Source organism: Triturus cristatus, chromosome 4_2 (genome assembly GCF_964204655.1).
Source record: "Triturus cristatus chromosome 4_2, aTriCri1.1, whole genome shotgun sequence".
Taxonomy (NCBI): domain Eukaryota; kingdom Metazoa; phylum Chordata; class Amphibia; order Caudata; family Salamandridae; genus Triturus; species Triturus cristatus.
The window spans coordinates 943,214,660-943,235,394 of record NC_140586.1 but is presented as its reverse complement, the minus strand read 5'-3'; the positions used below and the strand labels follow the sequence as shown (position 1 = coordinate 943,235,394).

At 43.8% G+C, this 20,735-nt stretch overlaps 1 pseudogene; it reads right to left on the bottom strand.

Annotated features, from left to right (window-relative positions):
* Positions 1 to 1,046: 1,046 nt before the first annotated feature.
* Positions 1,047 to 2,137, bottom strand: LOC146839018 (uncharacterized; annotated as a pseudogene).
* Between the last annotated feature and the right edge of the window lie 18,598 nt (positions 2,138 to 20,735).

Sequence of the window (20,735 nt, the reverse complement as noted above, 5' to 3'; positions counted from 1 at the left end):
CTTCCATAGGACTATGGGATTATTATTACCCAGAGGAACCCACAGAATTCTCTTTTACAAGTTACATACGACAACAGCTCAAGCAGGTCCTACTCAGTAACCCCAGTGGATTGGCGCCATAGATTGCCTTTGCTAGAATTTTAGCACTGTATGATCTTACACGGGCTTTGAAGAATAGTCTTCCATACTATGAAAAAAGCTTGAAACTCTTAGTTAGCCGGGACATAGGTAAATGTCATACACTGCAAGGATTAACCCAGAGAGCTGCAGCTCACATTCTCCTGCTTCAGAGGTAAATGTCATGCACTGCAAGGGTTAACCCAGAGAGCTGCAGCTCACATTCTCCTGCTTCAGAGGTAAATGTCATGCGCTGCGAGGGTTAACCCAGAGAGCTGCAGCACACATTCTCCTGCTATCACTTTTCTACACAGTTCTATGCCCACTATACAGAACCATTAATGATGCATAAAAATACCAAACACCACAACCAGCTCTAAAGAATCTCCAGTCTGTCCTTGTTAAACTGTTTTTAGTGTTTTGGGTTTCTATGTTTTATTACCAATCTTTCAAATTAGCTGAAGATACCCTTGTTAGTCCAAGCACTGTTCATGGTGTTGATTTTACAGGTAGCATGGTCAGGTGTGCTTCGATTTCTTTCGTTATATCTGTCTCACAGAATAAAAACGAACAATGTTTCTTTACTTTTAGTCCACATTGTGCTAGTCTCCCAATGGTTTTCCTGATATTTCGTATTTTTCCTAGCTATAAGAAATAAACGATAGCAGAGAATAGACACTTTGGTATTTTTTCAAATATATGTGTTTCTCTTCTTTCCTGCTAGCTCAGTCTTCTACCCCCTGCTTTTTATCAGCTGGTATTTGAATATCCCGCATTATTGTCATTTTATCAGTTTCTATAATTCCTTCATGTCACAATAACTTCACTTTTTTGCTTCAGTGTACATCCACAGATAGGTCAGTATTATTGTTGATGTACTTAAATTATTACCAAATTCACTGCAGCTCTATGTTTATTTCTATGTGTGTTCAGTGGTGGTGGTGTGCTCGCTGATGTCTTTGTAGGTTTGAAGATTGACTGAAGCTCTTCACACATGCACTGCAATGATATGGCTTTTCTCCTTTGTGTGTTGCTGATGTTTATGTAGGTCTGATAAGCGACAAAATCTCTTCACACAATCACTGCACTGGAATGACTTTTCCCCTGTGTGTGTTCGCTGATGGATCCAAAGATTTGAGGAAGCAGTAAAACTACTTCCACATTCACTGCAATGGTATGATTTTTCCCCAGTGTGTGTTCGCTTATGAATCCTTAATGTTGAAGATTCACTAAAGCTACTTCCACATTCACTGCACTTGAATGATCTTTCCTGTGTGTTTTCGCTGATGCCGTTTTAGGCTTGATAAATATATAAAGCTCTTCCCACATTCACTGCACTTGAGTGGTTCTTCCCCTGTGTGTGTTCGCTGATGAATCCTTAATGTTGAAGAGTCACTAAAACTACTTGCACATTCACTGCACTTGAATGGTTTTTCCCCTGTGTGAGTTCTCTGATGCCCTTTTAGTCTTGATAAATATAGAAACATCTTCCCACATTCACTGCACTTGAATGATTTCCCCCCTGTGTGTCTTCTCTGATGCTCTTTTAATCCTGATAAATATATAAAGATCTTCGCACATTCACTGCACTTGAATGGCTTTTTCCCTGTGTGTGTTCTCTGATGCTTTTTTAGGTCTGATAAGTGACTAAAGCTCTTCAGACATTCACTGCAATGGTATGGTGTTTCCCCAGTGTGTGTTCTCTGATGAACCTTTAATGTTGATGAGTAACTAAAACTACTTGCACATTCACTGCAATGGTATGGTTTTTCCCCAGTGTGTGTTCTCTGATGGAGTTTTAGGCCTGATGAGCTTATAAAGCTCTTCACACATTCACTGCACTTGAATCGTTTTTCCCCTGCGTGTGTTCGCTGATGATTCCTTAATGTTGCAGATTCCCTAAAACTACTTCCACATTCACTGCAATTATATGTTTTTTCCCCAGTGTGGTTCCCTGATGCCATTTTAGGCTTGATAAAGATATAAAGGTCTTCCAACATTCACTACGCTTGAACGACATCATCAGATTAGATAGACCACACAGACCTGGTGGAGGTAACCCATGTACTCACTGCAATAATCTCTCTGTGAAGCAAGCACAAAACGTTACTCTCATCTCATGTGAATATCTAGGCATCGATATCCTGAGTACAGATAGGCCTCGATACAAACTGCATGCATTTTACCACTCTCCAGGAGATAACCTCCCATCCATTGAACAAATTATGGAAATCATCAGAAACAACTCTGGTGTATACTGCACCCAAATCTTCCTTGGTGACTTCAACCTCTACTGGAATGACCCAAATGACCAATCAGTGATTGGCCTAAAAACCATCCTAGCTGACCTAAACCTGATCCAAATATGCGAAACAACGTGGGTGCGACCTTGGATCTAATTATCTCTAAAGCTAATTCCATTCAACTTGAATCTATCATTCCAAGTGATTGGACAGACCACCATCGCATCACTTTGCTCATCACTGAATCGCTGTCCTCAAAAAAGGTTCAAATTAAAAAAAAAAACACTGGAAAAGGAACCCTTGAAACATAAAACTGAATGAACTGACATCTACCAGCAATTACATCCTACCCCCTCCCGAGGACATGTCAGATGTCCAGGACCTTACTGATCATTACACTAATTCAATAACAAACATGCTTGACTCTGTGGCACCCCTCCAACTAAACAGAGTATCCACCAAAGACTCCGAGCCTTGGTACAATGGTAGTCTAAACGCTAAAAGATGCAATCTAAGATTGAGTGAAGGGGGTCATGGAGATTCTCCTCCTCGCTCGAATACCTCCAGCACCTGAGATCTCTAAGAAGCATTTACAACAAACACATACATAACTCAAAAGCAAACGTCTTTAGGAAACAGCTAAACAATGCCAGGAACCGACCTAAAAAACTGTTTGAACTTGTTAAATTGCAATCTAACAGGAAACCCAACCTGCTTTCTGAGTCTAATCTGCAGCCTAACTGCAAAGAACTTGCCGCCTACTTCCTGGGAAAGATGGAAAAGATTGAAAGTGACTTAAAGACGACATTGCATCTCCTCCCGGCACCTTCGCCTTCAAAAATATTGCTGTGTGGAGTTCATTCAAATCCTGTGATGAAATGACCATACTAAAAATCCTGTCAACACTTAAACCTTCAAAGTATTTCAGCGATTCGCTTCCTTCAAATCCTTTCATTGAGATTAAAACCCCTCTTCTCCCACTCTGAACCAAAATAGTAAATGATTAATTAATTCAAGGCACTATACCAGACTGCCTCAAGTCTGGACAGATAACCTCCATTCTTAAAAATAAATACAGCCAACCACACTGATCTAAATAACTTCCGCCCTGTCTCTAGCATCCTGACTCTTTCAAAGCTCCTCCCTTAACTCAGCTGCAAGGCTTATTACTGGATTTAAATGTGATAACCACATCACACCTTATTTGAAATCACTAAACTGGCTCCCTTACAAGGCAAAAATTAATTTTTCAATTGCCTGCATGACACACAAAGCCATACACTCCAACACCCGATGTACATTACACAAAAACTGGAGCTGTCTGGTGGCTCTAGAACCTCAAGAAGCACCTAGTCTTTACTATTGAAACCACAGAAATTCAAAAGGAAAACTTACAATCGAGCCTACTCTGGCATTGCCCCGAGAATCTGGAATTCCCTACCATCTGAAATCCGAGTTAACTCTTCACCTGCATATTTCAAAAGATACGTGAAACTGATTAACACATTCTTGCTCTAGCTCCCATGGTACTGTTGTTGCGATGGTTATTATTGTTTAATATCGCCTGCCTTACCAGTGTCTCTCACGGGCGGATCCTCCATTAGAGGGAAGGAGCGTCACCCCACTTAAATGCACCTCAGAACCCCCCCTCCCCCCCCCCCCCCGAGATGAAAAATACAATGATAATGAAGTTAATACATTACCATTTAATTTTTCGTCAACCCGTTCTGACTCAGGAAGGTGCGGGGCCTGCTGAGTGCCAGCAGTGGTGGGCTGCCTGTGCACTAGTTTATAGTGCGCATGTCTCTTTGGCCGGCTGTCTTCCGACGGGCAGCCTGAAATGCGAACTATAAACCTCTCAACTCAGCCATATTAGACAGATGGGTTGAGAGTCGGCACATTCCTTTACTGTCCTCGGGAGCCACAATAAACACCGCTCCCTCCAATCCTGGAGCTTCTTTCATGCTGAAAGCAGTGCCTGGATTGGTTAGCTGAGGCCCTGGATGTGACGTTGGAAAAGAAGAGGACAGGTGCGAGGAGGACGTATCTGCGCAAGCAGTTGCTTTTTTCAAAAAATGATTTTATGTATTAATGTTTTGTACTTATTTTATGCCCCCACTCATTTGCCCGCCCCTCCAATCGGTGTACTTGCCAGCCACCACTGGTTCCTCTCACCCTAATCATTTGTCTAGCACTATTTTGGACTAATAGGAGTTCTTCCCCTGCTTGGATACTGCAACTTCCTGTATTGTTACTGTGATTGCTACTATTGTTTATTAATGTCGGCCTTGCCTCTTTCTCTCACCCTGATAATTTGTAAAGCGCTCTGATACCCTCTCAAGTCATGTTCGCTTATGTAAATCTTTAAATAAATTAATTACTCCCACATTATGCTGTAGAGCAGCAGTTTATTTATTTTATTTACTTTGTGGTTTTACTTTTCTCAAATGTTTTTTTAGCTATTTTTTGTTTGCCAGTATTATCCACCGGGGTGGGAGATCACCGGCTGGACTAGGAGACTGAGCTGAGCTAGTCAGTTGTTGAGTTGTCCACCTCTAACTTTAGTGTTGGTTGAGATAGCACACCAGCCTGGCTGCCTACGAGTTAAAAGCTGTCGTGCGTCTGTGCAGCGAGTGCACGGATGGTGCCCGAAAGCCTGTTAGCATTCTTTTACTCCTGAACCATGCCCAGCACCGAAACAGTCTCTTAAAAACATCTCTTAAGTCAAATGGTTCTGTCCATACCTCCTACACCTCGGCTGCCCTCACGCTTTCATCCATAAAGGTAGGACCTGTTCTTACATTTATTCGCCTGCACCTCGCTAGCATATTCCTGCTTTCAACATTCCTTTTCCCGCCCAAAGCTGTGAACAAGATTTTCGAACCACGTGTTTCCCATGACTTTCCATAGGTCTCTCCTCGTACTCACGCTTTGCAACATCACCTGTACAAGCCACCATGGCCACATTTAGTGGAACACTACTGAGGTGCGCTCATTCTTTCCTCAAGATGGAGAATGCACCAGAACAGCGCACAAAGATAAAATGCCTTGTGCAACTGTGGAAATATGGATTTTTCTGGTCAGTTATGTCCCCTATCTTGGACCCCAACGGTTCTATGTGCATGTCACAAGTACATGTATGCTCCCTCCAGTTCCAGTAATAATGACGCAAACACATGTGCGTCCATCGTCAACATGTCCTCTGTCAGATCCGCCATAAATAGGCTGGATATTCCATTCCTAAATATGAAAGGCCACCGGCTTTATATGGTTCACTTATGCCATTTTACAGTTCAGGCAAGTAGGCCCTGATTCTGTCATCGAACTCCTTTTGCCTTCTGTCTCTGAAAGCTCCAGTTCAAGCCTGCATCCGTGACCATGAACTTTGTCTCATTCTCTGCGCGGCTCACGAAGCCTGACATCAGCCTATTCTCTGCCAAGAACTGTATTTCACCTTCGAATTATCTGCTTCCCCCTCAGCCGATGCATTCCTGCCTAGTAGCTTAAGTAAACATTCTTCCAGTTACCAAGCAAAAAGGCCCATCTTCTCTGTCCTCATGCAAGTAATTCATAGCCCTGTTACCATGGAATATTCCTACCCCCTCGCATTCAGTGTAGACACCAAGACGCTTGTACACGCACGCACAGTCAGTATAGAATAGATTCTGTCCGAGAGTCCTTCTTTTGTGGATAACATAGTTCTTTAAACATAGGATGTAGATATGATTTGGGATTAGGTTGACTTGACCCCCCAGACTTCTTGTCTCCACACGTAGAGCTAAATGTCAAGTCCTCGTCACCCCCTAGTTATACGTCAATTATACGTCAGACTGCTGCGCGCGCATCAATGCCAAGTATTATCTTATAGATCCACCTATGTATTACATCATAGCCAATCATGTTCCTTTTTACTCATTATTACACCCATTTTCGGCTACGCACACCAAAACGTCAATGTCCTTATCAATTGTTACGCCTACTGTATTCACTTCATTATGATGTATGTATTATAAAAGTTACTGCTTGTCAATAAAGTATGTACTTCACTTCCTGAACTCCCGTGGTGATGGAACTTGAAGCATCCGATTATAATCGCTTATTGGAATAAAGCCCATTCTGAAACTCTAATATCACGGATTCTGCCTCTCATTTCATTGAGCTATTTTATTATGTTCCTGTATCAAATTCAGTCCCGGTAAAGGAGAAATATTTACCACATGATGGCGCCCGAATAGGGACACTTTCTCATCTCACGCGCCGGCGGTGCGTTGCAGGCCCGGTCTCCTGCCACAGCTGGACGGACAATAACGCGTACCAGCAGGATTTCCTGTATCTCCCTCCGGTCAAGCGGGGGCGACTGAGACTGCAATCAACACCCAGACGAGGCGGTGAGAAGTGCGAAGTATCCCGACCAGAGCCTAGCTGAGAGAGCAAGATCCGAGGTATACAGAGACCCACCAGTCCGACGTCAAGCCCAGTGTCCGACGAATCGAGTTGAGTCCAGTCCAAATCCGAGTCAAGTTCAAGTTACTGAGGCCTTCCGTTTCCGAAGCTACCCGGTGAGTACCATTACTGGGGAGGCATTTTCTGACGTGCACATAGGTTGTGCCGGTCAAGACGGGTTTGGGTACTCAAATCCGGTCTGCACTGTTTTAGCAGTGTATCTGTACTGTTTAGCAGTATATCAAGTATTCCGAAGTGTCTAGTTATTGTCTAGTTATTGTCGAGAGTTAAGCTTGGTGATTAGTCATGCAGACGATCATCATTGTTGTTCCAGTTAAAGGTTTAATGTTAAATGTTTGAAATGTTTAAGTATATCGTGGTATGAATGACTGTTCATTATCGTGTTTATTGTATTAAGTCTGTTCAAATTCAAGTATCAGGTCAAAATCAAGTATAAGGTCAGTTCTCAATATGCCGCTCTTTTCGAAATTAAGACAGATCACTACCAGAAAAGGGGTTCTCGAAGAAGCCGTCCCTATCCCTCCTAGGGACACCCCAGGGCATTTTATGTATCATAAACATGGATTAGACGCCATATTATTTCTTGATCTATGGGTAGCCTATACCAAGGGATTACCAGAAAGTCAGAGGTGGCCCACAGCGGGGACCTGGGATGCAGAGTGCATCATGAAAGTCGAGGAAGAGTTATGGAAAAGGAAAGTCAGACAGTCACAGAAAGACGCCGTTGAATTATGGCGTAAAGAATCACATAGACGAACAGAAAAAGCACGTAGACAGGAAGAAAAGAGTAAAGAGAATTCCACTAAAGTTCGAGAAGATCTATTAATTGAGGAAGGTATCCGAGTAAAATCAGAACAAGTAGACAGACAAAGAAATACCCTTATGAATGGTATGTATCCCCTTCTGGCCGAAGGATTACCTAAGGCTACTCCGGAAACGCCAAAAGACTTGCCAACCCCATTGTTCCCAATAAAGGTACATCCTAAGGGGCATCCTAGAACCGCAGAAGATGTTTTTCTTTCCTCTTATTTAGATGACGCAGCTCCCGAGTATGCCAATTCCGCCCCACGTAGACCACCTACCAGGGAGGTTCAACGCCAAGATCCAGTACCCATATCCCTACGGCAACAAATCGAGTCACAAGTTTCGGCAAGCACATCTGTTTCTGTATCCGTTCCTACAGCTACTTCTATGGCTGTGTCCACACCTGTAGTTGCTGTGTCACGTTCAACGAATCCTTTTACACCCGACGCCCCAGATGGAGCCGCGGGAGGAGCTGCCAATGTCTTTTCTACACCACCCAGAATAAATAAGCTTACTTTTCAAGAGTCAGCGCATTCACGTACACCCAAACTCCTTAGTGCCCGTGCGCTTAAAGAACTTCTTATAGATTGTAGATATGACCCGGTGCCTGGAAAGGAGGACGAAATGACCCTAGCATCATTGCGTATCAGACGAGCCGCAGTGTATTTAGCAAAGTTACCAGGAATGACTGCGCATCTAGATAATCTATATCATTTTGTCCAAACAGGGCGAGATCCAGAATGTATTTACAGAGCTATGGAATACCAGAAAGTAGAGATACAGGGGGAACTGTTACGTTTCCTCATAAACTGTGTGATCAGAAATCAAGACCGACCGGGGGTAGACCCGGAAGCCATGAGAATTCTTACAAGATGGAGCCAGAATATATCAGAAGGGAGACATGATAAACAAAATTGTATAATAGCCATGTGCCGAAAGATCCGTAAAGAAATAGAACGCCTACACGAAGAGAGATTAGAGACAGACGAGTTCGAACAAAACGAGGAAGAAGGGCCAGGACTGCTCACAGGACAGTCAGACACCATAGCCTATGTAGGTAGAGGAAGATCTTGTAATAGGAATCAGACTAGATATCATACTGACTCAATGCATCCGACGTGTCCAGATAATAACAGGAATTTTCAAATACCTATAATTAATATAAGGTCTAACGAGCATTCGTTCCAAACCGCCGACAAACTACTCCAAGAACGAAGGGGTTATCATTTCCTCGATTCTATGGATGAACAAGATTTAGCCAGGGCAGCTGTCCATTGGGTGGACAGTCCCGGAAAATATAGTGATGATACAGTAGTACGCGCATTTTTGAATCTTACTCCAGATGAACAAAGGTTAGCTGGGATTTATATGATTCAACAACTCATTATACTATATCGGAGTCAGCACTCGGACCCTGGTCCCTTGCCTGACATACTGACTGAATTACTTATGAATAAATGGAGAGGTCCAGGTACTGAATTAATTAAAGAAATTCTAGAATCAAGAAAGCAGTATATTCTTTTCGTGTGTTCAGAACATGTTCCATTGTCCGCCAAGGAAAGAACTACGTACCACATAGATAGACAGAATCCCTTACGAGAAGTGCACCCAATAAAGGGTGAGGACAATGAGTTTAAACGCGTATTTGTATATACGCCTATATCGAAAATAGAATTATTAGAAATGAAGAAAGTAGTACCCAGTCATGACAAGGACCCAGCGGGGTTTCACCGAGAAATTAAAGACATGTTACTCATGGGAGAGTATACCTACCCCGACATTATGACAATATTAAAGGTGTTGATGCCTGCTGGCATTTATGAGAAACTCAAAGAAAAAGAGTGGGAGGTAGGTGATCAAAAGATAGAATGGTCAGCATTAGAAGCAGAAGAAAGGGCCCGAGGTCCAGGTTCGGGGCTTGGGGACAAAACTAAGGCATTACCAGGACTACTAGTACAGGTACTGCCACGATTATTAACTACGAAAAAGGAAGATTGGGGTACAATTTCAGCCTGTAAACAGAAGCAAGATGAAGACACTAGTGATTACTATGCCCGTTTCGAAAAATGTTTTGGTATAAATAGTGGCATAAAAGCAAGTAGCGAATCATACCCACATCTGTTTGTAACAAAATTAGTAGAAAATGCTCTGCCTCCAGTAAAGAATAGAGTATTAAAATTCGAGAGTACCTGGCAAGGTAACACTCCAACACAAATGTTACAAATGTTACAGTACCACCACAATAGAATTAAAGAGGAACAAGAACATGAACACAGACGCATGAAAGACACAAAAATGAAAATGCTAGTTTCCCAGACAGTCCCAGCCGAAGGACATAAAAAGGGTATGACACATTCCGATTCAGCAGGACCTGTAAAAGGGACATGCAATTATTGTAAAAAGCCAGGCCATTACGTACACGATTGTCCAGTTCTAAAACATAATATCGCCATAGGTAAAACACAAGAAAGATCACGGCCACTGAGACAAGACCAGAATGAACAAGGAGCTATACAGCATGTCCAGGCAATGCCAGCCGCACAACAGCCAATACAGTTTGTACCAGCTGCACCCCCATTACCTGTTGCTGCCACACAAACAACAACACGGCAAATGTATCAGACCGCACAGTATGAATATCCCGAGTATCAGCGTTACGCGTGAACTAGCCTAGAGAGGGAAGTTGACCTACCCCTTATCGAGATTCCTGTGGATCAAGAAGGACCTTATGTACATAGTAAATTATTAGGTCAAGATAGAAAATTTTTACTCGATACAGGGGCAAGTCGAACAACTATAAAACGTAGTGAAGTTCCAGGGGCACCCCTCTCAGGCTCACAAAATATTTCCCTTGGTTTTTCAGGCAAACCTATTGTTAATGAAGTGTCACAGCCTCTGCCACTCACGATAGGACCTCTGACCCGAACTACAGATTTACTGCTTACTAAATCATGTCCAGAAAATCTATTAGGAATAAAAACGTTAAAAGCCCTAGGAGCTATAATATGTTGTTCTCCGGAAGGAGTAAGATTGTTTTTACGTGATTTTAAAGGTCACTATGTATCTAGAGACATGGATCCCCGACTACAGACTTTACCTACACGTCTATGGGCACAAGGCCCTACTGATGTTGGTTGCATGAATATTACACCATATCGAGTCACACTAAAGGCAGGAGTGGTGCTACCACGAATGCGACAATACAAGTTACCACCAGATGCTGTAGTGGCTTTACTACAAATCATTGACGAGCTCATTGCCCAAGGAGTAGTTGTGGAAACAGACTCCAATATATGTAATTCACCGATAATACCGATTCTTAAACGAACAGATCCGAAGGCCCCGCCAGTATATCGATTGGTTATTGACCTGCGCGAGTTAAACAAATGTATTGTGCCACAATTCCCTGTGGTCCCAGATATCTCGTCATTACTGACAGCTATTGATTCCGAAGCGACATTCTTCACTGTAATCGATCTCAAGAATGCCTTTTTCAGCGTCCCAATAGATCCGGAAAGCCAATATTTGTTCGGATTTAGTTTAAATGGACGTAGCTTTAAATTCTCACGCGCACCTCAAGGATTTACAGAAAGCCCCAGCATCTATAGCCAAGCATTGAAACGAGAACTTGACAGTATCCACATGCCAGTTAACACGGCTCTGTTTCAATACGTCGATGATCTGCTGATCACCGCAAGAAGCGAAGCTGAATGTGAAAAAGCGTCACTGACAGTTTTACAATTTCTAGCCGAAAAAGGACACAAGGTTTCCCCTTCTAAGCTGCAATTCTGTGTCCAGTGAGTTGTTTATCTTGGACACTCGCTGGACAAGGAGGGAAGGCAGCTTACACCCGACCGCATTCAGTTGATAGTTAACATGCCAACACCTAAGACACAAAAGGAGGTGCGGGCTTTCATAGGCCTCACTTCATATTGTAGACAGTGGATCCCACAATATGCATTCCTAGCAAAACCACTCATTCAGTTGACAACCCAGGAGGCAGCCACATCGACTATTCTCCCTTGGACTCAGGAACATACACAAGCTTTTGAAAGCCTAAAGAAAGCTTTATGTCAAGCACCAGTTTTAGCAACACCATGTTACAGAAAACAGTTTACACTCTTTGTTACAGAACGCGAAGGTACTGCCTTGTCAGTACTCACACAGGAACAAGCAGGAGCACACAAACCATGTGCTTATTTTTCTAGTACATTAGATCCAGTAGCTCAGGCTTTGCCTGCGTGCCTGAAATCAGTAGCAGCGACAGCTTTAGCAATCAGACAAAGCGATGCCATAGTGTTAGGACATCCATTGACAGTTCAAGTACCACACGCAGTAGAGGTTCTTGTAAATAGAACACAAACACAACACTTGACCGTAGCACGACTTACAGGGTATGAACTGACACTGTTTCAGCCGCATATAGAAATAAGACGCTGTAACACATTGAATCCTGCCACACTTTTGCCAGTAATCGGAACAGACCCACTAATCCATGACTGTATTGAAGTCATTACTGTAACGACAAAACCCAGACAAGACTTGACCGATGTTCCATTGTCAGAACCAGACTTGACATTTTATGTCGATGGTTCATGCATGAGAACAAGTACAGGAGAGTTAGTAGCCGCTTATGCAGTCACAACCGATACTGAAGTTATTGAAACTAATCGTATAAATACTTTGTCAGCTCAAGCCGCAGAGCTCATCGCTCTGACACAAGCCTGTATTCAAGCCACGAATAAAAAGGTCAACATATACACTGATTCACGTTATGCATTCGGAGTTGTACATGACTTCGGCGTGCTGTGGCGAGAGAGAGGTTATTTAACTTCCCACGGTGCCCACATTCAGCACGGACCCCTCATTCATGCATTATTAGATGCAATACATCTACCCACTGCAATATCAATTATGAAATGTAAAGCCCATACAAAAGTTACTGATACCATTTCCCAAGGCAATGATCTAGCCGACAGAACAGCTAAACTGACTGCTCAAATTCAAACCCCCGATATGACAAAGACAATAGTCCCGACACCGACACATAGTATGACAGTTAAAGATCCTACTCTTGACGTAATTGACATACAGACACATGCTACACCAGACGAAATAAAGAAATGGACTGAATTAGGAGGGATCCAAACGGACCAGGGATGGATGATGAAGGAAAGGTCTGTGTGGTTCCTCCCTGATTCAATGGTCCAAGTCGTAATCAACACTATACATAGTCCAGCACATCTAGGAGAAAAAGCTATGCTAGATAGCATTCAACACATTTGGTTTAATAAGCATTTACGAGCAGCAGCCAAACAAAAGGTCCGTACCTGTATGATCTGTTGCCAGTTCAACCCGGGAAAAAGTGTTCCCGTAGAACAGGGTGGATTTCAGCCTCCTGATCACCCTTTTGAAGTCCTACAGATGGATTATATCCAGATGGAACGATGTCGAGGATTCAAATATGTTCTCGTGGTTGTCTGCGCTCTGTCCCGTTGGACAGAGGCGTACCCAGTTTCAGATTACACTGCCCCGACTACTGCCAAACAGTTGGTTCGAGAATTCTTCCCACGATACGGTTTACCACGTGTTGTCTACTCAGATAACGGCCAGCCGTTCTCATCCGAATTAATGAAACACGTTTCACTTCTGTTAGGTTATCAGTGGAAATTCCACTGTGTCCGACATCCCGAGGCAGCAGGTCTCGTAGAAAGACATAACCAGACACTGAAAATAAGACTGTCCAAAATATGCAGAGAGAAAGGTGTCGACTGGATAGTAGCATTACCAGTTGCACTCTTTTACATGAGAATGGTAGCACACTCTAGAACAGGGCTATCCCCGTATGAGGTGATCTTCGGTAGACCACCGAATATGTGGGGGACGCCTATACCACGCAAAATAACTGATATTGACTGTAATATGCTGACAGATTACTTGGCTTCCTTGATGTCTGCACTACAATCTTCTCGTTCACAGGTAGCTGCAGCCTTTCCCGACAACACTGAGGCGAAACCCCATGACGTTGTTCCGGGTAATCTTGTCTTTGTGAGAAATTTCGACAGAAAAAATCAACTGGAGCCCAGGTGGAAAGCACCCAAGTTGGTCCTGTTGACCACAAGAACAGCCGTGAAGATCGAGGGCCGCAAGGGTTGGATTCATTCAAGTCACATAAAAAAAATTCATGGACTACCTTCAGATATAGACACTGTGCCCTGCACTCCCTCACAGACTGATTCAAAACTTCCTTTGGTGGAAAAAACGGAAAGCGAACTTTACAAACTAAAGCTTAGGCCCACCAAGTCGAGCAATTTGATTGTTTAAGTCCTCTCCAAGGTGAAGCGGTTGAATTGTCTCTGACATGTATCCCCTGGACCTAAGTAGAGGAAATACCGGAAAAATGTTGAAACGACAGGCGTATTGTAAATCACTGCGTAGCCACTGCATAGTGACATTATTAATCTTGTTTTTATTGAGTCTTTTAATAACTATTACAAGTATGTTGTTGCACATATATTACCCTATTTCTAGACATGTTTATAATGTTGCTGCTGAACATTCTTTTAGTGACTTACCTCCGCATGAATTGTCTTATAGACTTGCGCTGCGCAATAACACTTTCATTAGTATGTTACACCATTCCCATCAGACTAGTAACGCCACCAATTGTTGGGTGTGTGGCCGACTCCCTCCCTATCAGAATTATGAAGGAGTCCTGCCATTCTTTCCGCACCCATTTACACATAATGGCTCCTGTGGAGCATGGTTCAGTTTAATTAATTCCATAGACTCAGACACAGCAGTTTACCAAGACCATTGGATATGGGGAAACCTGAACCTAGTTTTACTCAAAGTCTGCTACCCTGACAAGGAGGGTCGCCCCAAAAGAACAGGAACTGATCTAGAAAATGAAGTATATGGATTAGGTAATTTTACACCTAATCTCATGATTCTAAATGTCGTATCCGAAGTTGAGCTAGTCTTACCCACCATGTCAGTATTCCCAGCAAAGGGTGAATTGTGTGTAAGAAAGGTTGGTTCTATACATATGGGCCATAGTAAATGCACTACTACAGTAGAATTCAGTGATCAAGGCAAATCTTCATTCAGAACTTCTCGCCACTCCTACTTTATATGTGGTCAGACTGCATATATGCGTCTACCTCTAGATTGGGATGGTACTTGCTACATAGCATTCCTTTTGCCACCTGTTTTCCTAGCTCCTCCTGATTATTACAGAAATATTCATTTAGTACACAATAGAGAACGGAGAGATCTCCCCATTATCGATTACACTGAGACGGCATGGGACAAGTATGTAGATTTCAATAAAGGCATCTTTCCCTATATAGGTACTGTTACTAATAGTAAGCTAATACGTAGATTAACTAGAACCCTTGAAGCAGTAGTGAATGAAACTATTTCCGCCTTAGGCAATTTAACAGAAGAACAGTCTGCTATGCGGATTGTTGTGCTTCAAAATCGTCTTGTCCTTGACGTCATCCTGGCTGATAGGGGCGGAGCTTGTAGGGTCATCGGATCAAGTTGCTGCGTATTCATACCAGAAAATTCGCCATCCGTATATAAAGCCATCACTCGCCTTCATAAGATAGTAAGCCAGATACACCAGAACCCAGGCACTTGGACTTGGTCCAGTTGGTTTTGGAATACGGTATCAGCCTGGGGATGGAGAGTTCTATCCTTCCTAGGTATAAGCCTTCTCATACTATTCAGTTGCTGTCTATGTCTGCAATGTGGACCAGCAATTTGTGGTCTGTGTGCCACATCGTGCATTCCACATCAAGATTTTCATTCAAGATCCCGGAAGAAGAAAGAAGAACAAATGATGCTATATGAACAGATAAATGGATTGATGAAGATTGATATCTCGTGAAGGGCAAGAAGGGGACAAGGAGGGAATGTGGAAATATGGATTTTTCTGGTCAGTTATGTCCCCTATCTTGGACCCCAACGGTTCTATGTGCATGTCACAAGTACATGTATGCTCCCTCCAGTTCCAGTAATAATGACGCAAACACATGTGCGTCCATCGTCAACATGTCCTCTGTCAGATCCGCCATAAATGGGCTGGATATTCCATTCCTAAATATGAAAGGCCACCGGCTTTATATGGTTCACTTATGCCATTTTACAGTTCAGGCAAGTAGGCCCTGATTCTGTCATCGAACTCCTTTTGCCTTCTGTCTCTGAAAGCTCCAGTTCAAGCCTGCATCCGTGACCATGAACTTTGTCTCATTCTCTGCGCGGCTCACGAAGCCTGACATCAGCCTATTCTCTGCCAAGAACTGTATTTCACCTTCGAATTATCTGCTTCCCCCTCAGCCGATGCATTCCTGCCTAGTAGCTTAAGTAAACATTCTTCCAGTTACCAAGCAAAAAGGCCCATCTTCTCTGTCCTCATGCAAGTAATTCATAGCCCTGTTACCATGGAATATTCCTACCCCCTCGCATTCAGTGTAGACACCAAGACGCTTGTACACGCACGCACAGTCAGTATAGAATAGATTCTGTCCGAGAGTCCTTCTTTTGTGGATAACATAGTTCTTTAAACATAGGATGTAGATATGATTTGGGATTAGGTTGACTTGACCCCCCAGACTTCTTGTCTCCACACGTAGAGCTAAATGTCAAGTCCTCGTCACCCCCTAGTTATACGTCAATTATACGTCAGACTGCTGCGCGCGCATCAATGCCAAGTATTATCTTATAGATCCACCTATGTATTACATCATAGCCAATCATGTTCCTTTTTACTCATTATTACACCCATTTTCGGCTACGCACACCAAAACGTCAATGTCCTTATCAATTGTTACGCCTACTGTATTCACTTCATTATGATGTATGTATTATAAAAGTTACTGCTTGTCAATAAAGTATGTACTTCACTTCCTGAACTCCCGTGGTGATGGAACTTGAAGCATCCGATTATAATCGCTTATTGGAATAAAGCCCATTCTGAAACTCTAATATCACGGATTCTGCCTCTCATTTCATTGAGCTATTTTATTATGTTCCTGTATCAAATTCAGTCCCGGTAAAGGAGAAATATTTACCACACAACACTCACACATCCCGGACAAGTACACAATCTCTACACAGCTTTTGCAAAGGCCCACATGCTTAGCACTGCTTTTCAAATACACACAAAATCCTATAGACACAGCTCAACGATGTAGAATAAAATCAATTCAAGGAGTGAAATGTACCGGCAAATGATCTAACGGGTGCTGCAGGCCACCAAATGTCTTCACTATTTCAGCTGGTCCTTCCTACAGCAGCACAGCTTGCTGGCACCAAAGTGTTCTTTCTTTAAAAAGGTGCTAGAGTCAACGAGTGATAGGTGAGGTAGCTGGATAGTGGATAGTTACTGCATTGTGTCCGAAGAGCCTGTAGTAGCATGTGTGCTAATCCCTCAGCAGCTTCTCTTCTATGACCAGGTAGAGCACGTACAGGCCGGAAACAGACAGTAATAATACAATTATAACCCAGAAGTATTTTGAGATAAAGAACTGAGTAGTAGGACCCTGGCTTCCAATAACACAGCACTGAACACCATTTCAGACAATCTTTAATGTTTGTTTGAAGAATAAGGCAATGGGTAAATGTGTGTTAAATGCAGACCATTAACCTTTCGCCAGCTGCCATCAAATATTTATGAGATAATGACATGCAAACATACCTCCATTCTGCACATCCTGGGACTAGACTGTTGGAAAGCGATAGATGGGAAATGAGACAGGTTTGGAGGTGAGCAAAACACTGAACCATTACCTGAAAGAGCAAATTCAAAAAAGATAGTTAGGATAGGATAGATGGATAGTAGAAATAGCAATAGGGACAAGCAAGAGAAGGAATTAAACTGAACATTCTGTGAATTTTTACAGAGCAAAAAAAGTAACCATTTTTAAAAATTTTGTAAAAAACTGAAAAAAACACCACAATTTAGAACTCATAGAAACTAAAAACAGAAAAGCCGCTGCACCTTGTTTTCAATGAGCATTATCAGAGAAGAGGACTAATTATGAGATCTAGTGTGCCATGACGGCGTACCAGGTGCAGTGTTCTGACTCATGATTTCCAATGGGCTCTGGGAAGTGCAGTCTTTTTGTAACTGCGTTTAACGTGGATGCTGAGGGGCGAGGCCAAGATGCATCAAGCTGCTCCATCACAACCCGCCACAAGAACCTGAAATTTCGAGATGCACAGGAGCGACTCTCTCCAGCAACGGCCCTATGACCATCGTTGGGGACCCTGAGATCCTGCTCAAAGCATTTCGAGGCCGCCTGAGCTGCCGCATCTGGATCCGGCAGAGGGGCCTGGCTGGGAACACTCAGACGAAACCCGATGCGAGAAACAACTACGTAATCAGGAGATAAACCAACAAATTCCCCCCTTATCCCCTGCACATTATATGCAGGCAAAGCGGCACCTTATATGCAGGCAAACCATGGAACTATATCTGGAGACATGGTTTGCCGACATGATCCTGCAAGGCATGCAATCCAAGTACTTCTCGGTGGAAAGGGCTCATAGAGTACCCTTTGGTCCCCCCCGCCCGGAAGCTCTGCCGAGACCTTGGGTGGCATGACTCTTCAACTACAGTGACAGGGATCACATACTGCAGGTATCGTGCACGATGGAAAATGTCACTATCCACAAAAACCCGGACTATACCTTAGCGGTACAACAACGCAGGTCCTCCTTCCTCGCAGTAAAGAAGATCCTGAGAGAACATATTATGAAATATGCTCTGCAATTTCCAGCCACCTTAAGAATTCAGCCCGTTGGTAAAACTAATTTCTGCACCCCGGAGGCAGCATAGGACTGGATATAACAAAATGGCCTGGCCACCAGCAGGGAATCAGTGTCTGCACAGCAACAATGGTGGCAAATGTTGGGAAGAGTGCAATGGCCAAAAGGCAACTGCAGGGACCTACCAAGGTCTAAGAGGTGAAGGAAAGAGCACAGGCAGTGAAGAATGCCGAAAGACACATGCCGCCTCACTCTCTCATCATCCGGGTCCAAAGTCAAAAACCCGGCAGAAGACACCCCTTCTCTGACGGACTCCCAGCAGGCAACGGTTGGGGACAGAGGCCCGGATATCGCCCCTCAGAAGTCTGACGATCTGCTGCAACATGCTACATACAGGTTTGCTACATGATGCATACAGCCATGTGAGCGCCACCCAGGGTAGACACACTGCCCTGCCTGAACGCTATCACATATATCACACCAGGCCCACGAACAATCTATACAGGTGGGCACACCAAGACTATCTCGCAGTCCTTACCCTCCCACTCACTGTTTGACTGTTACAGAGCTATTAACTGAAGTTATTCACTGTATTTCTCCCTGTATTGCTTATATTCACTCAAGCTAAAGTTTAACTATGTTGCAGCTAAGTGCAGATGGCCGGCTGCTCATTGGCGCTGAGGCCTGGGAGTGGGAGTTGGGGAATGTTATCAGTTGTGACGATGCCATTACTACGAAAGGACACTATCACCCCTACATTAGGCAGGGCACACACACGCAAGGGATGGAGAGGCATGATAGTGGGGACCAAATACTCCGGATACGCAAGAAGGGCCTTGATATCGGGGGCACCCGGGACACCAATGGAGGTATAACACACCCAAATGGACGCTATGCGATACTAGAGGGGATACAGGACGGCCGGCCAATCTCACTGATTATCATTATATGCCCCTAATTTTGACCAAGCCCAGTTCCTGCAATCATTGACACCAGCCTTACTACCCCTTAGCACCAACATACTGGGGAGGCGACATTAATTGCATTCCGGACATAGCACTGGATCGCTCACGCCCACCAATACAGGGCACTCAGTCTGTTAGCCTCTCCCAACACCTATAGGCATGGGCTACTATGACACACCTTTAGGATGCATAGCGTGACCTACATCCTACCCATAGAGAGTACACCCACTATTCTTGGCTTTACGTTCTACACACGAGAATAGATCTGGTGTACTTCTCTCACGAGGCCCTCTCAGCAGTATCCCTTGCCGAATACCTCCCCCACACGTTATCGGATCACAACCCCAGAAAACAAGGCAGTCATGGAGTCTAATTAGATCCAGCATCCCGACCTGGCGCCTTCCCTTGGAAGCACTTAAAGGTGCCTCACTGCCCGCCTCACTAACACAAACTATCACATCATAGTTTCTGGATAACGAGGATACAGCATCCACTGTCGGGTTAGAATGAGATGCTTTCAAAGTGATCATGCAAGGGCATATGATAAAAGTGGTATATGGGGCACGTATGATACTTACCAGGGAATTAGAAGGCCTAGAGGATGAGATGTGGCGACACAAACGGCAGCTACCCACTAACCCACAGACAGAGCCTAAGCTAGCTCAAATCCGACTGTCACACAAGGATACGCTAGACAGACTATGTGCCTTAGACTACAAAAGATATCTAGCCAAGAAATATATGGAAAGGGACAAGGCGGGTAGGACACTAGCCTGGCTACTAAAGACAGACTCATCTCACACACCTATCACCGCCATGCATAACTTGGAGGGACATTTGGTCAACACACAGACAAAGTTCAATCTAGATTTTCGTCAGTATTACGCATCCCTATACAGCGCCCCCTCGACTCACGATGGGACAGAGCTACCGTCCTTTTTAGAACACATAGCACTCCCTCAGATTCCACTCAGCCATTACAAAATTATAGAATCTCCCATTTCAGAATCGGAGATAACAGAGGCTATATAGCAACTGGCAAGGGGGAAAACTCCGGGGGCAGACGGCTGGCCCCTAGAATTCTATGGCTCATTTGGTACACAACTGGTGCCACGCCTCCACTGAGATGACATGGATGCATACGATCGGGCACACTACCAGCCTCATTACGAGAGGCCATACTGGTGGTGCTTCCAAGGCAGGGGAGTGACCCATTGCGAATGGAATCCTACCACCCCCCATCTCTTTTAAGGAAAGATTATAAGATATTGGGCAGGGTTTTGGCATGTGAGAAGGTGGCTTGGTATATGCTGTCCACTATTTAAAGTGGGCACCCTGTACCAATCCACATGACCCTTATGATGTA